General features: G+C 55.3%; 45 non-coding genes across 45 annotated transcripts; all 45 read right to left on the bottom strand.

The window, feature by feature from the left end:
• Positions 1-238: 238 nt before the first annotated feature.
• On the bottom strand, positions 239-310 carry Trnah-gug (transfer RNA histidin (anticodon GUG)). The gene has a single exon. It is a non-coding gene; the product is annotated as a tRNA-His (tRNA).
• A 375-nt stretch (positions 311-685) lies between these two features.
• Positions 686-757, bottom strand: Trnae-cuc (transfer RNA glutamic acid (anticodon CUC)). Its single transcript has one exon. It is a non-coding gene; the product is annotated as a tRNA-Glu (tRNA).
• Positions 758-1,031: 274 nt separating this feature from the next.
• On the bottom strand, positions 1,032-1,113 carry Trnal-cag (transfer RNA leucine (anticodon CAG)). The gene has a single exon. It is a non-coding gene; the product is annotated as a tRNA-Leu (tRNA).
• An 80-nt stretch (positions 1,114-1,193) lies between these two features.
• On the bottom strand, positions 1,194-1,275 carry Trnal-aag (transfer RNA leucine (anticodon AAG)). The gene has a single exon. It is a non-coding gene; the product is annotated as a tRNA-Leu (tRNA).
• A 288-nt stretch (positions 1,276-1,563) lies between these two features.
• On the bottom strand, positions 1,564-1,635 carry Trnah-gug (transfer RNA histidin (anticodon GUG)). Its single transcript has one exon. It is a non-coding gene; the product is annotated as a tRNA-His (tRNA).
• Positions 1,636-2,010: 375 nt separating this feature from the next.
• Trnae-cuc (transfer RNA glutamic acid (anticodon CUC)) lies at positions 2,011-2,082 on the bottom strand. The gene has a single exon. It is a non-coding gene; the product is annotated as a tRNA-Glu (tRNA).
• Positions 2,083-2,356: 274 nt separating this feature from the next.
• On the bottom strand, positions 2,357-2,438 carry Trnal-cag (transfer RNA leucine (anticodon CAG)). Its single transcript has one exon. It is a non-coding gene; the product is annotated as a tRNA-Leu (tRNA).
• An 80-nt stretch (positions 2,439-2,518) lies between these two features.
• Positions 2,519-2,600, bottom strand: Trnal-aag (transfer RNA leucine (anticodon AAG)). The gene has a single exon. It is a non-coding gene; the product is annotated as a tRNA-Leu (tRNA).
• A 288-nt stretch (positions 2,601-2,888) lies between these two features.
• Positions 2,889-2,960, bottom strand: Trnah-gug (transfer RNA histidin (anticodon GUG)). The gene has a single exon. It is a non-coding gene; the product is annotated as a tRNA-His (tRNA).
• Positions 2,961-3,335: 375 nt separating this feature from the next.
• On the bottom strand, positions 3,336-3,407 carry Trnae-cuc (transfer RNA glutamic acid (anticodon CUC)). Its single transcript has one exon. It is a non-coding gene; the product is annotated as a tRNA-Glu (tRNA).
• A 274-nt stretch (positions 3,408-3,681) lies between these two features.
• On the bottom strand, positions 3,682-3,763 carry Trnal-cag (transfer RNA leucine (anticodon CAG)). The gene has a single exon. It is a non-coding gene; the product is annotated as a tRNA-Leu (tRNA).
• Positions 3,764-3,843: 80 nt separating this feature from the next.
• On the bottom strand, positions 3,844-3,925 carry Trnal-aag (transfer RNA leucine (anticodon AAG)). The gene has a single exon. It is a non-coding gene; the product is annotated as a tRNA-Leu (tRNA).
• A 288-nt stretch (positions 3,926-4,213) lies between these two features.
• Trnah-gug (transfer RNA histidin (anticodon GUG)) lies at positions 4,214-4,285 on the bottom strand. The gene has a single exon. It is a non-coding gene; the product is annotated as a tRNA-His (tRNA).
• Positions 4,286-4,660: 375 nt separating this feature from the next.
• On the bottom strand, positions 4,661-4,732 carry Trnae-cuc (transfer RNA glutamic acid (anticodon CUC)). The gene has a single exon. It is a non-coding gene; the product is annotated as a tRNA-Glu (tRNA).
• A 274-nt stretch (positions 4,733-5,006) lies between these two features.
• Trnal-cag (transfer RNA leucine (anticodon CAG)) lies at positions 5,007-5,088 on the bottom strand. Its single transcript has one exon. It is a non-coding gene; the product is annotated as a tRNA-Leu (tRNA).
• Positions 5,089-5,168: 80 nt separating this feature from the next.
• Positions 5,169-5,250, bottom strand: Trnal-aag (transfer RNA leucine (anticodon AAG)). The gene has a single exon. It is a non-coding gene; the product is annotated as a tRNA-Leu (tRNA).
• A 288-nt stretch (positions 5,251-5,538) lies between these two features.
• On the bottom strand, positions 5,539-5,610 carry Trnah-gug (transfer RNA histidin (anticodon GUG)). The gene has a single exon. It is a non-coding gene; the product is annotated as a tRNA-His (tRNA).
• Positions 5,611-5,985: 375 nt separating this feature from the next.
• On the bottom strand, positions 5,986-6,057 carry Trnae-cuc (transfer RNA glutamic acid (anticodon CUC)). Its single transcript has one exon. It is a non-coding gene; the product is annotated as a tRNA-Glu (tRNA).
• A 274-nt stretch (positions 6,058-6,331) lies between these two features.
• On the bottom strand, positions 6,332-6,413 carry Trnal-cag (transfer RNA leucine (anticodon CAG)). Its single transcript has one exon. It is a non-coding gene; the product is annotated as a tRNA-Leu (tRNA).
• Positions 6,414-6,493: 80 nt separating this feature from the next.
• Trnal-aag (transfer RNA leucine (anticodon AAG)) lies at positions 6,494-6,575 on the bottom strand. Its single transcript has one exon. It is a non-coding gene; the product is annotated as a tRNA-Leu (tRNA).
• Positions 6,576-6,863: 288 nt separating this feature from the next.
• On the bottom strand, positions 6,864-6,935 carry Trnah-gug (transfer RNA histidin (anticodon GUG)). Its single transcript has one exon. It is a non-coding gene; the product is annotated as a tRNA-His (tRNA).
• Positions 6,936-7,310: 375 nt separating this feature from the next.
• Trnae-cuc (transfer RNA glutamic acid (anticodon CUC)) lies at positions 7,311-7,382 on the bottom strand. Its single transcript has one exon. It is a non-coding gene; the product is annotated as a tRNA-Glu (tRNA).
• Positions 7,383-7,656: 274 nt separating this feature from the next.
• Trnal-cag (transfer RNA leucine (anticodon CAG)) lies at positions 7,657-7,738 on the bottom strand. Its single transcript has one exon. It is a non-coding gene; the product is annotated as a tRNA-Leu (tRNA).
• An 80-nt stretch (positions 7,739-7,818) lies between these two features.
• Trnal-aag (transfer RNA leucine (anticodon AAG)) lies at positions 7,819-7,900 on the bottom strand. Its single transcript has one exon. It is a non-coding gene; the product is annotated as a tRNA-Leu (tRNA).
• Positions 7,901-8,188: 288 nt separating this feature from the next.
• Trnah-gug (transfer RNA histidin (anticodon GUG)) lies at positions 8,189-8,260 on the bottom strand. Its single transcript has one exon. It is a non-coding gene; the product is annotated as a tRNA-His (tRNA).
• Positions 8,261-8,635: 375 nt separating this feature from the next.
• Trnae-cuc (transfer RNA glutamic acid (anticodon CUC)) lies at positions 8,636-8,707 on the bottom strand. Its single transcript has one exon. It is a non-coding gene; the product is annotated as a tRNA-Glu (tRNA).
• A 274-nt stretch (positions 8,708-8,981) lies between these two features.
• On the bottom strand, positions 8,982-9,063 carry Trnal-cag (transfer RNA leucine (anticodon CAG)). The gene has a single exon. It is a non-coding gene; the product is annotated as a tRNA-Leu (tRNA).
• Positions 9,064-9,143: 80 nt separating this feature from the next.
• On the bottom strand, positions 9,144-9,225 carry Trnal-aag (transfer RNA leucine (anticodon AAG)). Its single transcript has one exon. It is a non-coding gene; the product is annotated as a tRNA-Leu (tRNA).
• A 288-nt stretch (positions 9,226-9,513) lies between these two features.
• Positions 9,514-9,585, bottom strand: Trnah-gug (transfer RNA histidin (anticodon GUG)). Its single transcript has one exon. It is a non-coding gene; the product is annotated as a tRNA-His (tRNA).
• A 375-nt stretch (positions 9,586-9,960) lies between these two features.
• Positions 9,961-10,032, bottom strand: Trnae-cuc (transfer RNA glutamic acid (anticodon CUC)). The gene has a single exon. It is a non-coding gene; the product is annotated as a tRNA-Glu (tRNA).
• A 274-nt stretch (positions 10,033-10,306) lies between these two features.
• Trnal-cag (transfer RNA leucine (anticodon CAG)) lies at positions 10,307-10,388 on the bottom strand. Its single transcript has one exon. It is a non-coding gene; the product is annotated as a tRNA-Leu (tRNA).
• An 80-nt stretch (positions 10,389-10,468) lies between these two features.
• Trnal-aag (transfer RNA leucine (anticodon AAG)) lies at positions 10,469-10,550 on the bottom strand. Its single transcript has one exon. It is a non-coding gene; the product is annotated as a tRNA-Leu (tRNA).
• A 288-nt stretch (positions 10,551-10,838) lies between these two features.
• On the bottom strand, positions 10,839-10,910 carry Trnah-gug (transfer RNA histidin (anticodon GUG)). The gene has a single exon. It is a non-coding gene; the product is annotated as a tRNA-His (tRNA).
• A 375-nt stretch (positions 10,911-11,285) lies between these two features.
• On the bottom strand, positions 11,286-11,357 carry Trnae-cuc (transfer RNA glutamic acid (anticodon CUC)). The gene has a single exon. It is a non-coding gene; the product is annotated as a tRNA-Glu (tRNA).
• Positions 11,358-11,631: 274 nt separating this feature from the next.
• On the bottom strand, positions 11,632-11,713 carry Trnal-cag (transfer RNA leucine (anticodon CAG)). The gene has a single exon. It is a non-coding gene; the product is annotated as a tRNA-Leu (tRNA).
• An 80-nt stretch (positions 11,714-11,793) lies between these two features.
• Trnal-aag (transfer RNA leucine (anticodon AAG)) lies at positions 11,794-11,875 on the bottom strand. The gene has a single exon. It is a non-coding gene; the product is annotated as a tRNA-Leu (tRNA).
• Positions 11,876-12,163: 288 nt separating this feature from the next.
• Positions 12,164-12,235, bottom strand: Trnah-gug (transfer RNA histidin (anticodon GUG)). Its single transcript has one exon. It is a non-coding gene; the product is annotated as a tRNA-His (tRNA).
• A 375-nt stretch (positions 12,236-12,610) lies between these two features.
• Positions 12,611-12,682, bottom strand: Trnae-cuc (transfer RNA glutamic acid (anticodon CUC)). The gene has a single exon. It is a non-coding gene; the product is annotated as a tRNA-Glu (tRNA).
• Positions 12,683-12,956: 274 nt separating this feature from the next.
• On the bottom strand, positions 12,957-13,038 carry Trnal-cag (transfer RNA leucine (anticodon CAG)). Its single transcript has one exon. It is a non-coding gene; the product is annotated as a tRNA-Leu (tRNA).
• An 80-nt stretch (positions 13,039-13,118) lies between these two features.
• Positions 13,119-13,200, bottom strand: Trnal-aag (transfer RNA leucine (anticodon AAG)). Its single transcript has one exon. It is a non-coding gene; the product is annotated as a tRNA-Leu (tRNA).
• Positions 13,201-13,488: 288 nt separating this feature from the next.
• Positions 13,489-13,560, bottom strand: Trnah-gug (transfer RNA histidin (anticodon GUG)). Its single transcript has one exon. It is a non-coding gene; the product is annotated as a tRNA-His (tRNA).
• Positions 13,561-13,935: 375 nt separating this feature from the next.
• Trnae-cuc (transfer RNA glutamic acid (anticodon CUC)) lies at positions 13,936-14,007 on the bottom strand. Its single transcript has one exon. It is a non-coding gene; the product is annotated as a tRNA-Glu (tRNA).
• Positions 14,008-14,281: 274 nt separating this feature from the next.
• Trnal-cag (transfer RNA leucine (anticodon CAG)) lies at positions 14,282-14,363 on the bottom strand. The gene has a single exon. It is a non-coding gene; the product is annotated as a tRNA-Leu (tRNA).
• An 80-nt stretch (positions 14,364-14,443) lies between these two features.
• Trnal-aag (transfer RNA leucine (anticodon AAG)) lies at positions 14,444-14,526 on the bottom strand. Its single transcript has one exon. It is a non-coding gene; the product is annotated as a tRNA-Leu (tRNA).
• Positions 14,527-14,815: 289 nt separating this feature from the next.
• Positions 14,816-14,887, bottom strand: Trnah-gug (transfer RNA histidin (anticodon GUG)). The gene has a single exon. It is a non-coding gene; the product is annotated as a tRNA-His (tRNA).
• Between the last annotated feature and the right edge of the window lie 270 nt (positions 14,888-15,157).

Here is a 15,157-nt window from a genome sequence, read left to right as displayed (position 1 = left end):
TGATCTTCTGCGACGGGTTGCTCATACATCGAACCTCAAACCACTGCACTTTTCGAATAGAGATTAACTACACAGGCAGCTGCCAGCGCTCTGGTGCGGCGGCATCGCGTGTTGATATTGAATCGGTAGTGCCACCTGCAGCCTGTGGAACATGAGCAAACAATCAGGAGGGCACCGTGATTTCAAACACTGGGTCACTATCGTCATTGCAGCGACAGCAAGGCAGAACTTTAAAAAGTGCCGTGACCAGGATTCGAACCTGGGTTATTGCGGCCACAACGCAATGTCCTAACCACTAGACGATCACGGCCACGGAGCCACCGCCGAAAGCAGCCCTCGCGACTGCAAGTGGCGATGAACAGCAAAGCTCGGCCGACTGCGTCTCGCCACAGCTGTGTCACACGCGGTCTCCATCATATGCATACCTGCAAACGACCGTGCCTGCGCTCTTGGGACACTGAGCAGAGTGGTTAGCTGCATTCAACGCCCGTGGCAATGTCTTGCAGTCCTCCAAGTCTGTTGACCGCAGGTATGTGCCTCGATAAGAGGTGGACAGGTGTCGCATCTCTCTCGCCGTCACTTGTGGCCGCGAACCATATTTTACGTAGTTTTCTGCAAGCGTCAGCGGAGCGTCAGTCGAGCTAAGTCGGGACAAGTCGCATAAGAGGAGCAACAAAATGCGCATTTCCGGTACCGGGAATCGAACCCGGGCCTCCTGGGTGAGAGCCAGGTATCCTAGCCACTAGACCACACCGGATAACGACGCAAGCGCTCCTCCAGCAAACGCAGCGAGCACCTTCCCGCTATTTGGCGACAACTGCAAAAATTAACGTTTCCACTTTGTAGAACGGCATGCTCGGGACGTATCTCGTGGAGACGAACGCCAGCGATCATGAGACCAACCTGCGCCGGTGAATCCTGTTGTTACACCACGCACTGTGCTACGACAATTTACGAAAGCGACGATCACGCTTTGCTGCGCTATTTCCTTCGCGGGTAATCAGAGCTCTGGATTACGAGACAGAAAACGTTGGCAGCGGTGGGATTCGAACCCACGCCTCCGAAGAGACTCGTGCCTGAAACCAGCGCCTTAGACCGCTCGGCCACGCTACCTACGCGACCCAACGGCCACAGGAGCTGCGTTCTACCCCTCGAGAACACACGGCAATGGCACAAAAACGAGAAGTAAAAATTGGCAGCGGTGGGATTCGAACCCACGCCTCCGAAGAGACTGGTGCCTTAAACCAGCGCCTTAGACCGCTCGGCCACGCTACCTGCACCAGGGTTCGTGGCATTTGTAGAAAACAGTGCACGACACAACTTCCTGATCTTCTGCGACGGGTTGCTCATACATCGAACCTCAAACCACTGCACTTTTCGAATAGAGATTAACTACACAGGCAGCTGCCAGCGCTCTGGTGCGGCGGCATCGCGTGTTGATATTGAATCGGTAGTGCCACCTGCAGCCTGTGGAACATGAGCAAACAATCAGGAGGGCACCGTGATTTCAAACACTGGGTCACTATCGTCATTGCAGCGACAGCAAGGCAGAACTTTAAAAAGTGCCGTGACCAGGATTCGAACCTGGGTTATTGCGGCCACAACGCAATGTCCTAACCACTAGACGATCACGGCCACGGAGCCACCGCCGAAAGCAGCCCTCGCGACTGCAAGTGGCGATGAACAGCAAAGCTCGGCCGACTGCGTCTCGCCACAGCTGTGTCACACGCGGTCTCCATCATATGCATACCTGCAAACGACCGTGCCTGCGCTCTTGGGACACTGAGCAGAGTGGTTAGCTGCATTCAACGCCCGTGGCAATGTCTTGCAGTCCTCCAAGTCTGTTGACCGCAGGTATGTGCCTCGATAAGAGGTGGACAGGTGTCGCATCTCTCTCGCCGTCACTTGTGGCCGCGAACCATATTTTACGTAGTTTTCTGCAAGCGTCAGCGGAGCGTCAGTCGAGCTAAGTCGGGACAAGTCGCATAAGAGGAGCAACAAAATGCGCATTTCCGGTACCGGGAATCGAACCCGGGCCTCCTGGGTGAGAGCCAGGTATCCTAGCCACTAGACCACACCGGATAACGACGCAAGCGCTCCTCCAGCAAACGCAGCGAGCACCTTCCCGCTATTTGGCGACAACTGCAAAAATTAACGTTTCCACTTTGTAGAACGGCATGCTCGGGACGTATCTCGTGGAGACGAACGCCAGCGATCATGAGACCAACCTGCGCCGGTGAATCCTGTTGTTACACCACGCACTGTGCTACGACAATTTACGAAAGCGACGATCACGCTTTGCTGCGCTATTTCCTTCGCGGGTAATCAGAGCTCTGGATTACGAGACAGAAAACGTTGGCAGCGGTGGGATTCGAACCCACGCCTCCGAAGAGACTCGTGCCTGAAACCAGCGCCTTAGACCGCTCGGCCACGCTACCTACGCGACCCAACGGCCACAGGAGCTGCGTTCTACCCCTCGAGAACACACGGCAATGGCACAAAAACGAGAAGTAAAAATTGGCAGCGGTGGGATTCGAACCCACGCCTCCGAAGAGACTGGTGCCTTAAACCAGCGCCTTAGACCGCTCGGCCACGCTACCTGCACCAGGGTTCGTGGCATTTGTAGAAAACAGTGCACGACACAACTTCCTGATCTTCTGCGACGGGTTGCTCATACATCGAACCTCAAACCACTGCACTTTTCGAATAGAGATTAACTACACAGGCAGCTGCCAGCGCTCTGGTGCGGCGGCATCGCGTGTTGATATTGAATCGGTAGTGCCACCTGCAGCCTGTGGAACATGAGCAAACAATCAGGAGGGCACCGTGATTTCAAACACTGGGTCACTATCGTCATTGCAGCGACAGCAAGGCAGAACTTTAAAAAGTGCCGTGACCAGGATTCGAACCTGGGTTATTGCGGCCACAACGCAATGTCCTAACCACTAGACGATCACGGCCACGGAGCCACCGCCGAAAGCAGCCCTCGCGACTGCAAGTGGCGATGAACAGCAAAGCTCGGCCGACTGCGTCTCGCCACAGCTGTGTCACACGCGGTCTCCATCATATGCATACCTGCAAACGACCGTGCCTGCGCTCTTGGGACACTGAGCAGAGTGGTTAGCTGCATTCAACGCCCGTGGCAATGTCTTGCAGTCCTCCAAGTCTGTTGACCGCAGGTATGTGCCTCGATAAGAGGTGGACAGGTGTCGCATCTCTCTCGCCGTCACTTGTGGCCGCGAACCATATTTTACGTAGTTTTCTGCAAGCGTCAGCGGAGCGTCAGTCGAGCTAAGTCGGGACAAGTCGCATAAGAGGAGCAACAAAATGCGCATTTCCGGTACCGGGAATCGAACCCGGGCCTCCTGGGTGAGAGCCAGGTATCCTAGCCACTAGACCACACCGGATAACGACGCAAGCGCTCCTCCAGCAAACGCAGCGAGCACCTTCCCGCTATTTGGCGACAACTGCAAAAATTAACGTTTCCACTTTGTAGAACGGCATGCTCGGGACGTATCTCGTGGAGACGAACGCCAGCGATCATGAGACCAACCTGCGCCGGTGAATCCTGTTGTTACACCACGCACTGTGCTACGACAATTTACGAAAGCGACGATCACGCTTTGCTGCGCTATTTCCTTCGCGGGTAATCAGAGCTCTGGATTACGAGACAGAAAACGTTGGCAGCGGTGGGATTCGAACCCACGCCTCCGAAGAGACTCGTGCCTGAAACCAGCGCCTTAGACCGCTCGGCCACGCTACCTACGCGACCCAACGGCCACAGGAGCTGCGTTCTACCCCTCGAGAACACACGGCAATGGCACAAAAACGAGAAGTAAAAATTGGCAGCGGTGGGATTCGAACCCACGCCTCCGAAGAGACTGGTGCCTTAAACCAGCGCCTTAGACCGCTCGGCCACGCTACCTGCACCAGGGTTCGTGGCATTTGTAGAAAACAGTGCACGACACAACTTCCTGATCTTCTGCGACGGGTTGCTCATACATCGAACCTCAAACCACTGCACTTTTCGAATAGAGATTAACTACACAGGCAGCTGCCAGCGCTCTGGTGCGGCGGCATCGCGTGTTGATATTGAATCGGTAGTGCCACCTGCAGCCTGTGGAACATGAGCAAACAATCAGGAGGGCACCGTGATTTCAAACACTGGGTCACTATCGTCATTGCAGCGACAGCAAGGCAGAACTTTAAAAAGTGCCGTGACCAGGATTCGAACCTGGGTTATTGCGGCCACAACGCAATGTCCTAACCACTAGACGATCACGGCCACGGAGCCACCGCCGAAAGCAGCCCTCGCGACTGCAAGTGGCGATGAACAGCAAAGCTCGGCCGACTGCGTCTCGCCACAGCTGTGTCACACGCGGTCTCCATCATATGCATACCTGCAAACGACCGTGCCTGCGCTCTTGGGACACTGAGCAGAGTGGTTAGCTGCATTCAACGCCCGTGGCAATGTCTTGCAGTCCTCCAAGTCTGTTGACCGCAGGTATGTGCCTCGATAAGAGGTGGACAGGTGTCGCATCTCTCTCGCCGTCACTTGTGGCCGCGAACCATATTTTACGTAGTTTTCTGCAAGCGTCAGCGGAGCGTCAGTCGAGCTAAGTCGGGACAAGTCGCATAAGAGGAGCAACAAAATGCGCATTTCCGGTACCGGGAATCGAACCCGGGCCTCCTGGGTGAGAGCCAGGTATCCTAGCCACTAGACCACACCGGATAACGACGCAAGCGCTCCTCCAGCAAACGCAGCGAGCACCTTCCCGCTATTTGGCGACAACTGCAAAAATTAACGTTTCCACTTTGTAGAACGGCATGCTCGGGACGTATCTCGTGGAGACGAACGCCAGCGATCATGAGACCAACCTGCGCCGGTGAATCCTGTTGTTACACCACGCACTGTGCTACGACAATTTACGAAAGCGACGATCACGCTTTGCTGCGCTATTTCCTTCGCGGGTAATCAGAGCTCTGGATTACGAGACAGAAAACGTTGGCAGCGGTGGGATACGAACCCACGCCTCCGAAGAGACTCGTGCCTGAAACCAGCGCCTTAGACCGCTCGGCCACGCTACCTACGCGACCCAACGGCCACAGGAGCTGCGTTCTACCCCTCGAGAACACACGGCAATGGCACAAAAACGAGAAGTAAAAATTGGCAGCGGTGGGATTCGAACCCACGCCTCCGAAGAGACTGGTGCCTTAAACCAGCGCCTTAGACCGCTCGGCCACGCTACCTGCACCAGGGTTCGTGGCATTTGTAGAAAACAGTGCACGACACAACTTCCTGATCTTCTGCGACGGGTTGCTCATACATCGAACCTCAAACCACTGCACTTTTCGAATAGAGATTAACTACACAGGCAGCTGCCAGCGCTCTGGTGCGGCGGCATCGCGTGTTGATATTGAATCGGTAGTGCCACCTGCAGCCTGTGGAACATGAGCAAACAATCAGGAGGGCACCGTGATTTCAAACACTGGGTCACTATCGTCATTGCAGCGACAGCAAGGCAGAACTTTAAAAAGTGCCGTGACCAGGATTCGAACCTGGGTTATTGCGGCCACAACGCAATGTCCTAACCACTAGACGATCACGGCCACGGAGCCACCGCCGAAAGCAGCCCTCGCGACTGCAAGTGGCGATGAACAGCAAAGCTCGGCCGACTGCGTCTCGCCACAGCTGTGTCACACGCGGTCTCCATCATATGCATACCTGCAAACGACCGTGCCTGCGCTCTTGGGACACTGAGCAGAGTGGTTAGCTGCATTCAACGCCCGTGGCAATGTCTTGCAGTCCTCCAAGTCTGTTGACCGCAGGTATGTGCCTCGATAAGAGGTGGACAGGTGTCGCATCTCTCTCGCCGTCACTTGTGGCCGCGAACCATATTTTACGTAGTTTTCTGCAAGCGTCAGCGGAGCGTCAGTCGAGCTAAGTCGGGACAAGTCGCATAAGAGGAGCAACAAAATGCGCATTTCCGGTACCGGGAATCGAACCCGGGCCTCCTGGGTGAGAGCCAGGTATCCTAGCCACTAGACCACACCGGATAACGAAGCAAGCGCTCCTCCAGCAAACGCAGCGAGCACCTTCCCGCTATTTGGCGACAACTGCAAAAATTAACGTTTCCACTTTGTAGAACGGCATGCTCGGGACGTATCTCGTGGAGACGAACGCCAGCGATCATGAGACCAACCTGCGCCGGTGAATCCTGTTGTTACACCACGCACTGTGCTACGACAATTTACGAAAGCGACGATCACGCTTTGCTGCGCTATTTCCTTCGCGGGTAATCAGAGCTCTGGATTACGAGACAGAAAACGTTGGCAGCGGTGGGATTCGAACCCACGCCTCCGAAGAGACTGGTGCCTGAAACCAGCGCCTTAGACCGCTCGGCCACGCTACCTACGCGACCCAACGGCCACAGGAGCTGCGTTCTACCCCTCGAGAACACACGGCAATGGCACAAAAACGAGAAGTAAAAATTGGCAGCGGTGGGATTCGAACCCACGCCTCCGAAGAGACTGGTGCCTTAAACCAGCGCCTTAGACCGCTCGGCCACGCTACCTGCACCAGGGTTCGTGGCATTTGTAGAAAACAGTGCACGACACAACTTCCTGATCTTCTGCGACGGGTTGCTCATACATCGAACCTCAAACCACTGCACTTTTCGAATAGAGATTAACTACACAGGCAGCTGCCAGCGCTCTGGTGCGGCGGCATCGCGTGTTGATATTGAATCGGTAGTGCCACCTGCAGCCTGTGGAACATGAGCAAACAATCAGGAGGGCACCGTGATTTCAAACACTGGGTCACTATCGTCATTGCAGCGACAGCAAGGCAGAACTTTAAAAAGTGCCGTGACCAGGATTCGAACCTGGGTTATTGCGGCCACAACGCAATGTCCTAACCACTAGACGATCACGGCCACGGAGCCACCGCCGAAAGCAGCCCTCGCGACTGCAAGTGGCGATGAACAGCAAAGCTCGGCCGACTGCGTCTCGCCACAGCTGTGTCACACGCGGTCTCCATCATATGCATACCTGCAAACGACCGTGCCTGCGCTCTTGGGACACTGAGCAGAGTGGTTAGCTGCATTCAACGCCCGTGGCAATGTCTTGCAGTCCTCCAAGTCTGTTGACCGCAGGTATGTGCCTCGATAAGAGGTGGACAGGTGTCGCATCTCTCTCGCCGTCACTTGTGGCCGCGAACCATATTTTACGTAGTTTTCTGCAAGCGTCAGCGGAGCGTCAGTCGAGCTAAGTCGGGACAAGTCGCATAAGAGGAGCAACAAAATGCGCATTTCCGGTACCGGGAATCGAACCCGGGCCTCCTGGGTGAGAGCCAGGTATCCTAGCCACTAGACCACACCGGATAACGACGCAAGCGCTCCTCCAGCAAACGCAGCGAGCACCTTCCCGCTATTTGGCGACAACTGCAAAAATTAACGTTTCCACTTTGTAGAACGGCATGCTCGGGACGTATCTCGTGGAGACGAACGCCAGCGATCATGAGACCAACCTGCGCCGGTGAATCCTGTTGTTACACCACGCACTGTGCTACGACAATTTACGAAAGCGACGATCACGCTTTGCTGCGCTATTTCCTTCGCGGGTAATCAGAGCTCTGGATTACGAGACAGAAAACGTTGGCAGCGGTGGGATTCGAACCCACGCCTCCGAAGAGACTCGTGCCTGAAACCAGCGCCTTAGACCGCTCGGCCACGCTACCTACGCGACCCAACGGCCACAGGAGCTGCGTTCTACCCCTCGAGAACACACGGCAATGGCACAAAAACGAGAAGTAAAAATTGGCAGCGGTGGGATTCGAACCCACGCCTCCGAAGAGACTGGTGCCTTAAACCAGCGCCTTAGACCGCTCGGCCACGCTACCTGCACCAGGGTTCGTGGCATTTGTAGAAAACAGTGCACGACACAACTTCCTGATCTTCTGCGACGGGTTGCTCATACATCGAACCTCAAACCACTGCACTTTTCGAATAGAGATTAACTACACAGGCAGCTGCCAGCGCTCTGGTGCGGCGGCATCGCGTGTTGATATTGAATCGGTAGTGCCACCTGCAGCCTGTGGAACATGAGCAAACAATCAGGAGGGCACCGTGATTTCAAACACTGGGTCACTATCGTCATTGCAGCGACAGCAAGGCAGAACTTTAAAAAGTGCCGTGACCAGGATTCGAACCTGGGTTATTGCGGCCACAACGCAATGTCCTAACCACTAGACGATCACGGCCACGGAGCCACCGCCGAAAGCAGCCCTCGCGACTGCAAGTGGCGATGAACAGCAAAGCTCGGCCGACTGCGTCTCGCCACAGCTGTGTCACACGCGGTCTCCATCATATGCATACCTGCAAACGACCGTGCCTGCGCTCTTGGGACACTGAGCAGAGTGGTTAGCTGCATTCAACGCCCGTGGCAATGTCTTGCAGTCCTCCAAGTCTGTTGACCGCAGGTATGTGCCTCGATAAGAGGTGGACAGGTGTCGCATCTCTCTCGCCGTCACTTGTGGCCGCGAACCATATTTTACGTAGTTTTCTGCAAGCGTCAGCGGAGCGTCAGTCGAGCTAAGTCGGGACAAGTCGCATAAGAGGAGCAACAAAATGCGCATTTCCGGTACCGGGAATCGAACCCGGGCCTCCTGGGTGAGAGCCAGGTATCCTAGCCACTAGACCACACCGGATAACGACGCAAGCGCTCCTCCAGCAAACGCAGCGAGCACCTTCCCGCTATTTGGCGACAACTGCAAAAATTAACGTTTCCACTTTGTAGAACGGCATGCTCGGGACGTATCTCGTGGAGACGAACGCCAGCGATCATGAGACCAACCTGCGCCGGTGAATCCTGTTGTTACACCACGCACTGTGCTACGACAATTTACGAAAGCGACGATCACGCTTTGCTGCGCTATTTCCTTCGCGGGTAATCAGAGCTCTGGATTACGAGACAGAAAACGTTGGCAGCGGTGGGATTCGAACCCACGCCTCCGAAGAGACTCGTGCCTGAAACCAGCGCCTTAGACCGCTCGGCCACGCTACCTACGCGACCCAACGGCCACAGGAGCTGCGTTCTACCCCTCGAGAACACACGGCAATGGCACAAAAACGAGAAGTAAAAATTGGCAGCGGTGGGATTCGAACCCACGCCTCCGAAGAGACTGGTGCCTTAAACCAGCGCCTTAGACCGCTCGGCCACGCTACCTGCACCAGGGTTCGTGGCATTTGTAGAAAACAGTGCACGACACAACTTCCTGATCTTCTGCGACGGGTTGCTCATACATCGAACCTCAAACCACTGCACTTTTCGAATAGAGATTAACTACACAGGCAGCTGCCAGCGCTCTGGTGCGGCGGCATCGCGTGTTGATATTGAATCGGTAGTGCCACCTGCAGCCTGTGGAACATGAGCAAACAATCAGGAGGGCACCGTGATTTCAAACACTGGGTCACTATCGTCATTGCAGCGACAGCAAGGCAGAACTTTAAAAAGTGCCGTGACCAGGATTCGAACCTGGGTTATTGCGGCCACAACGCAATGTCCTAACCACTAGACGATCACGGCCACGGAGCCACCGCCGAAAGCAGCCCTCGCGACTGCAAGTGGCGATGAACAGCAAAGCTCGGCCGACTGCGTCTCGCCACAGCTGTGTCACACGCGGTCTCCATCATATGCATACCTGCAAACGACCGTGCCTGCGCTCTTGGGACACTGAGCAGAGTGGTTAGCTGCATTCAACGCCCGTGGCAATGTCTTGCAGTCCTCCAAGTCTGTTGACCGCAGGTATGTGCCTCGATAAGAGGTGGACAGGTGTCGCATCTCTCTCGCCGTCACTTGTGGCCGCGAACCATATTTTACGTAGTTTTCTGCAAGCGTCAGCGGAGCGTCAGTCGAGCTAAGTCGGGACAAGTCGCATAAGAGGAGCAACAAAATGCGCATTTCCGGTACCGGGAATCGAACCCGGGCCTCCTGGGTGAGAGCCAGGTATCCTAGCCACTAGACCACACCGGATAACGACGCAAGCGCTCCTCCAGCAAACGCAGCGAGCACCTTCCCGCTATTTGGCGACAACTGCAAAAATTAACGTTTCCACTTTGTAGAACGGCATGCTCGGGACGTATCTCGTGGAGACGAACGCCAGCGATCATGAGACCAACCTGCGCCGGTGAATCCTGTTGTTACACCACGCACTGTGCTACGACAATTTACGAAAGCGACGATCACGCTTTGCTGCGCTATTTCCTTCGCGGGTAATCAGAGCTCTGGATTACGAGACAGAAAACGTTGGCAGCGGTGGGATTCGAACCCACGCCTCCGAAGAGACTCGTGCCTGAAACCAGCGCCTTAGACCGCTCGGCCACGCTACCTACGCGACCCAACGGCCACAGGAGCTGCGTTCTACCCCTCGAGAACACACGGCAATGGCACAAAAACGAGAAGTAAAAATTGGCAGCGGTGGGATTCGAACCCACGCCTCCGAAGAGACTGGTGCCTTAAACCAGCGCCTTAGACCGCTCGGCCACGCTACCTGCACCAGGGTTCGTGGCATTTGTAGAAAACAGTGCACGACACAACTTCCTGATCTTCTGCGACGGGTTGCTCATACATCGAACCTCAAACCACTGCACTTTTCGAATAGAGATTAACTACACAGGCAGCTGCCAGCGCTCTGGTGCGGCGGCATCGCGTGTTGATATTGAATCGGTAGTGCCACCTGCAGCCTGTGGAACATGAGCAAACAATCAGGAGGGCACCGTGATTTCAAACACTGGGTCACTATCGTCATTGCAGCGACAGCAAGGCAGAACTTTAAAAAGTGCCGTGACCAGGATTCGAACCTGGGTTATTGCGGCCACAACGCAATGTCCTAACCACTAGACGATCACGGCCACGGAGCCACCGCCGAAAGCAGCCCTCGCGACTGCAAGTGGCGATGAACAGCAAAGCTCGGCCGACTGCGTCTCGCCACAGCTGTGTCACACGCGGTCTCCATCATATGCATACCTGCAAACGACCGTGCCTGCGCTCTTGGGACACTGAGCAGAGTGGTTAGCTGCATTCAACGCCCGTGGCAATGTCTTGCAGTCCTCCAAGTCTGTTGACCGCAGGTATGTGCCTCGATAAGAGGTGGACAGGTGTCGCATCTCTCTCGCCGTCACTTGTGGCCGCGAACCATATTTTACGTAGTTTTCTGCAAGCGTCAGCGGAGCGTCAGTCGAGCTAAGTCGGGACAAGTCGCATAAGAGGAGCAACAAAATGCGCATTTCCGGTACCGGGAATCGAACCCGGGCCTCCTGGGTGAGAGCCAGGTATCCTAGCCACTAGACCACACCGGATAACGACGCAAGCGCTCCTCCAGCAAACGCAGCGAGCACCTTCCCGCTATTTGGCGACAACTGCAAAAATTAACGTTTCCACTTTGTAGAACGGCATGCTCGGGACGTATCTCGTGGAGACGAACGCCAGCGATCATGAGACCAACCTGCGCCGGTGAATCCTGTTGTTACACCACGCACTGTGCTACGACAATTTACGAAAGCGACGATCACGCTTTGCTGCGCTATTTCCTTCGCGGGTAATCAGAGCTCTGGATTACGAGACAGAAAACGTTGGCAGCGGTGGGATTCGAACCCACGCCTCCGAAGAGACTCGTGCCTGAAACCAGCGCCTTAGACCGCTCGGCCACGCTACCTACGCGACCCAACGGCCACAGGAGCTGCGTTCTACCCCTCGAGAACACACGGCAATGGCACAAAAACGAGAAGTAAAAATTGGCAGCGGTGGGATTCGAACCCACGCCTCCGAAGAGACTGGTGCCTTAAACCAGCGCCTTAGACCGCTCGGCCACGCTACCTGCACCAGGGTTCGTGGCATTTGTAGAAAACAGTGCACGACACAACTTCCTGATCTTCTGCGACGGGTTGCTCATACATCGAACCTCAAACCACTGCACTTTTCGAATAGAGATTAACTACACAGGCAGCTGCCAGCGCTCTGGTGCGGCGGCATCGCGTGTTGATATTGAATCGGTAGTGCCACCTGCAGCCTGTGGAACATGAGCAAACAATCAGGAGGGCACCGTGATTTCAAACACTGGGTCACTATCGTCATTGCAGCGACAGCAAGGCAGAACTTTAAAAAGTGCCGTGACCAGGATTCGAACCTGGGTTATTGCGGCCACAACGCAATGTCCTAACCACTAGACGATCACGGCCACGGAGCCACCGCCGAAAGCAGCCCTCGCGACTGCAAGTGGCGATGAACAGCAAAGCTCGGCCGACTGCGTCTCGCCACAGCTGTGTCACACGCGGTCTCCATCATATGCATACCTGCAAACGACCGTGCCTGCGCTCTTGGGACACTGAGCAGAGTGGTTAGCTGCATTCAACGCCCGTGGCAATGTCTTGCAGTCCTCCAAGTCTGTTGACCGCAGGTATGTGCCTCGATAAGAGGTGGACAGGTGTCGCATCTCTCTCGCCGTCACTTGTGGCCGCGAACCATATTTTACGTAGTTTTCTGCAAGCGTCAGCGGAGCGTCAGTCGAGCTAAGTCGGGACAAGTCGCATAAGAGGAGCAACAAAATGCGCATTTCCGGTACCGGGAATCGAACCCGGGCCTCCTGGGTGAGAGCCAGGTATCCTAGCCACTAGACCACACCGGATAACGACGCAAGCGCTCCTCCAGCAAACGCAGCGAGCACCTTCCCGCTATTTGGCGACAACTGCAAAAATTAACGTTTCCACTTTGTAGAACGGCATGCTCGGGACGTATCTCGTGGAGACGAACGCCAGCGATCATGAGACCAACCTGCGCCGGTGAATCCTGTTGTTACACCACGCACTGTGCTACGACAATTTACGAAAGCGACGATCACGCTTTGCTGCGCTATTTCCTTCGCGGGTAATCAGAGCTCTGGATTACGAGACAGAAAACGTTGGCAGCGGTGGGATTCGAACCCACGCCTCCGAAGAGACTCGTGCCTGAAACCAGCGCCTTAGACCGCTCGGCCACGCTACCTACGCGACCCAACGGCCACAGGAGCTGCGTTCTACCCCTCGAGAACACACGGCAATGGCACAAAAACGAGAAGTAAAAATTGGCAGCGGTGGGATTCGAACCCACGCCTCCGAAGAGACTGGTGCCTTAAACCAGCGCCTTAGACCGCTCGGCCACGCTACCTGCACCAGGGTTCGTGGCATTTGTAGAAAACAGTGCACGACACAACTTCCTGATCTTCTGCGACGGGTTGCTCATACATCGAACCTCAAACCACTGCACTTTTCGAATAGAGATTAACTACACAGGCAGCTGCCAGCGCTCTGGTGCGGCGGCATCGCGTGTTGATATTGAATCGGTAGTGCCACCTGCAGCCTGTGGAACATGAGCAAACAATCAGGAGGGCACCGTGATTTCAAACACTGGGTCACTATCGTCATTGCAGCGACAGCAAGGCAGAACTTTAAAAAGTGCCGTGACCAGGATTCGAACCTGGGTTATTGCGGCCACAACGCAATGTCCTAACCACTAGACGATCACGGCCACGGAGCCACCGCCGAAAGCAGCCCTCGCGACTGCAAGTGGCGATGAACAGCAAAGCTCGGCCGACTGCGTCTCGCCACAGCTGTGTCACACGCGGTCTCCATCATATGCATACCTGCAAACGACCGTGCCTGCGCTCTTGGGACACTGAGCAGAGTGGTTAGCTGCATTCAACGCCCGTGGCAATGTCTTGCAGTCCTCCAAGTCTGTTGACCGCAGGTATGTGCCTCGATAAGAGGTGGACAGGTGTCGCATCTCTCTCGCCGTCACTTGTGGCCGCGAACCATATTTTACGTAGTTTTCTGCAAGCGTCAGCGGAGCGTCAGTCGAGCTAAGTCGGGACAAGTCGCATAAGAGGAGCAACAAAATGCGCATTTCCGGTACCGGGAATCGAACCCGGGCCTCCTGGGTGAGAGCCAGGTATCCTAGCCACTAGACCACACCGGATAACGACGCAAGCGCTCCTCCAGCAAACGCAGCGAGCACCTTCCCGCTATTTGGCGACAACTGCAAAAATTAACGTTTCCACTTTGTAGAACGGCATGCTCGGGACGTATCTCGTGGAGACGAACGCCAGCGATCATGAGACCAACCTGCGCCGGTGAATCCTGTTGTTACACCACGCACTGTGCTACGACAATTTACGAAAGCGACGATCACGCTTTGCTGCGCTATTTCCTTCGCGGGTAATCAGAGCTCTGGATTACGAGACAGAAAACGTTGGCAGCGGTGGGATTCGAACCCACGCCTCCGAAGAGACTCGTGCCTGAAACCAGCGCCTTAGACCGCTCGGCCACGCTACCTACGCGACCCAACGGCCACAGGAGCTGCGTTCTACCCCTCGAGAACACACGGCAATGGCACAAAAACGAGAAGTAAAAATTGGCAGCGGTGGGGATTCGAACCCACGCCTCCGAAGAGACTGGTGCCTTAAACCAGCGCCTTAGACCGCTCGGCCACGCTACCTGCACCAGGGTTCGTGGCATTTGTAGAAAACAGTGCACGACACAACTTCCTGATCTTCTGCGACGGGTTGCTCATACATCGAACCTCAAACCACTGCACTTTTCGAATAGAGATTAACTACACAGGCAGCTGCCAGCGCTCTGGTGCGGCGGCATCGCGTGTTGATATTGAATCGGTAGTGCCACCTGCAGCCTGTGGAACATGAGCAAACAATCAGGAGGGCACCGTGATTTCAAACACTGGGTCACTATCGTACATTGCAGCGACAGCAAGGCAGAACTTTAAAAAGTGCCGTGACCAGGATTCGAACCTGGGTTATTGCGGCCACAACGCAATGTCCTAACCACTAGACGATCACGGCCACGGAGCCACCGCCGAAAGCAGCCCTCGCGACTGCAAGTGGCGATGAACAGCAAAGCTCGGCCGACTGCGTCCTCGCCACAGCTGTGTCACACGCGGTCTCCATCATATGCATACCTGCAAACGACGTGCCTGCGCTCTTGGGACACTGAGCAGAGTGGTTAGCTGCATTCAACGCCCGTGGCAATGTCTTGCAGTCCTCCAAGTCTGTTGACCGCAGGTATGTGCCTCGATAAGAGGTGGACAGGTGTCGCATCTCTCTCGCCGTCAC

This window comes from Schistocerca gregaria, unplaced genomic scaffold (genome assembly GCF_023897955.1).
Source record: "Schistocerca gregaria isolate iqSchGreg1 unplaced genomic scaffold, iqSchGreg1.2 ptg001422l, whole genome shotgun sequence".
Lineage (NCBI taxonomy): Eukaryota > Metazoa > Arthropoda > Insecta > Orthoptera > Acrididae > Schistocerca > Schistocerca gregaria.
The sequence above is the reverse complement of the archived record's forward strand: the minus strand, read 5'-3'. Positions and strand labels throughout refer to the sequence as shown.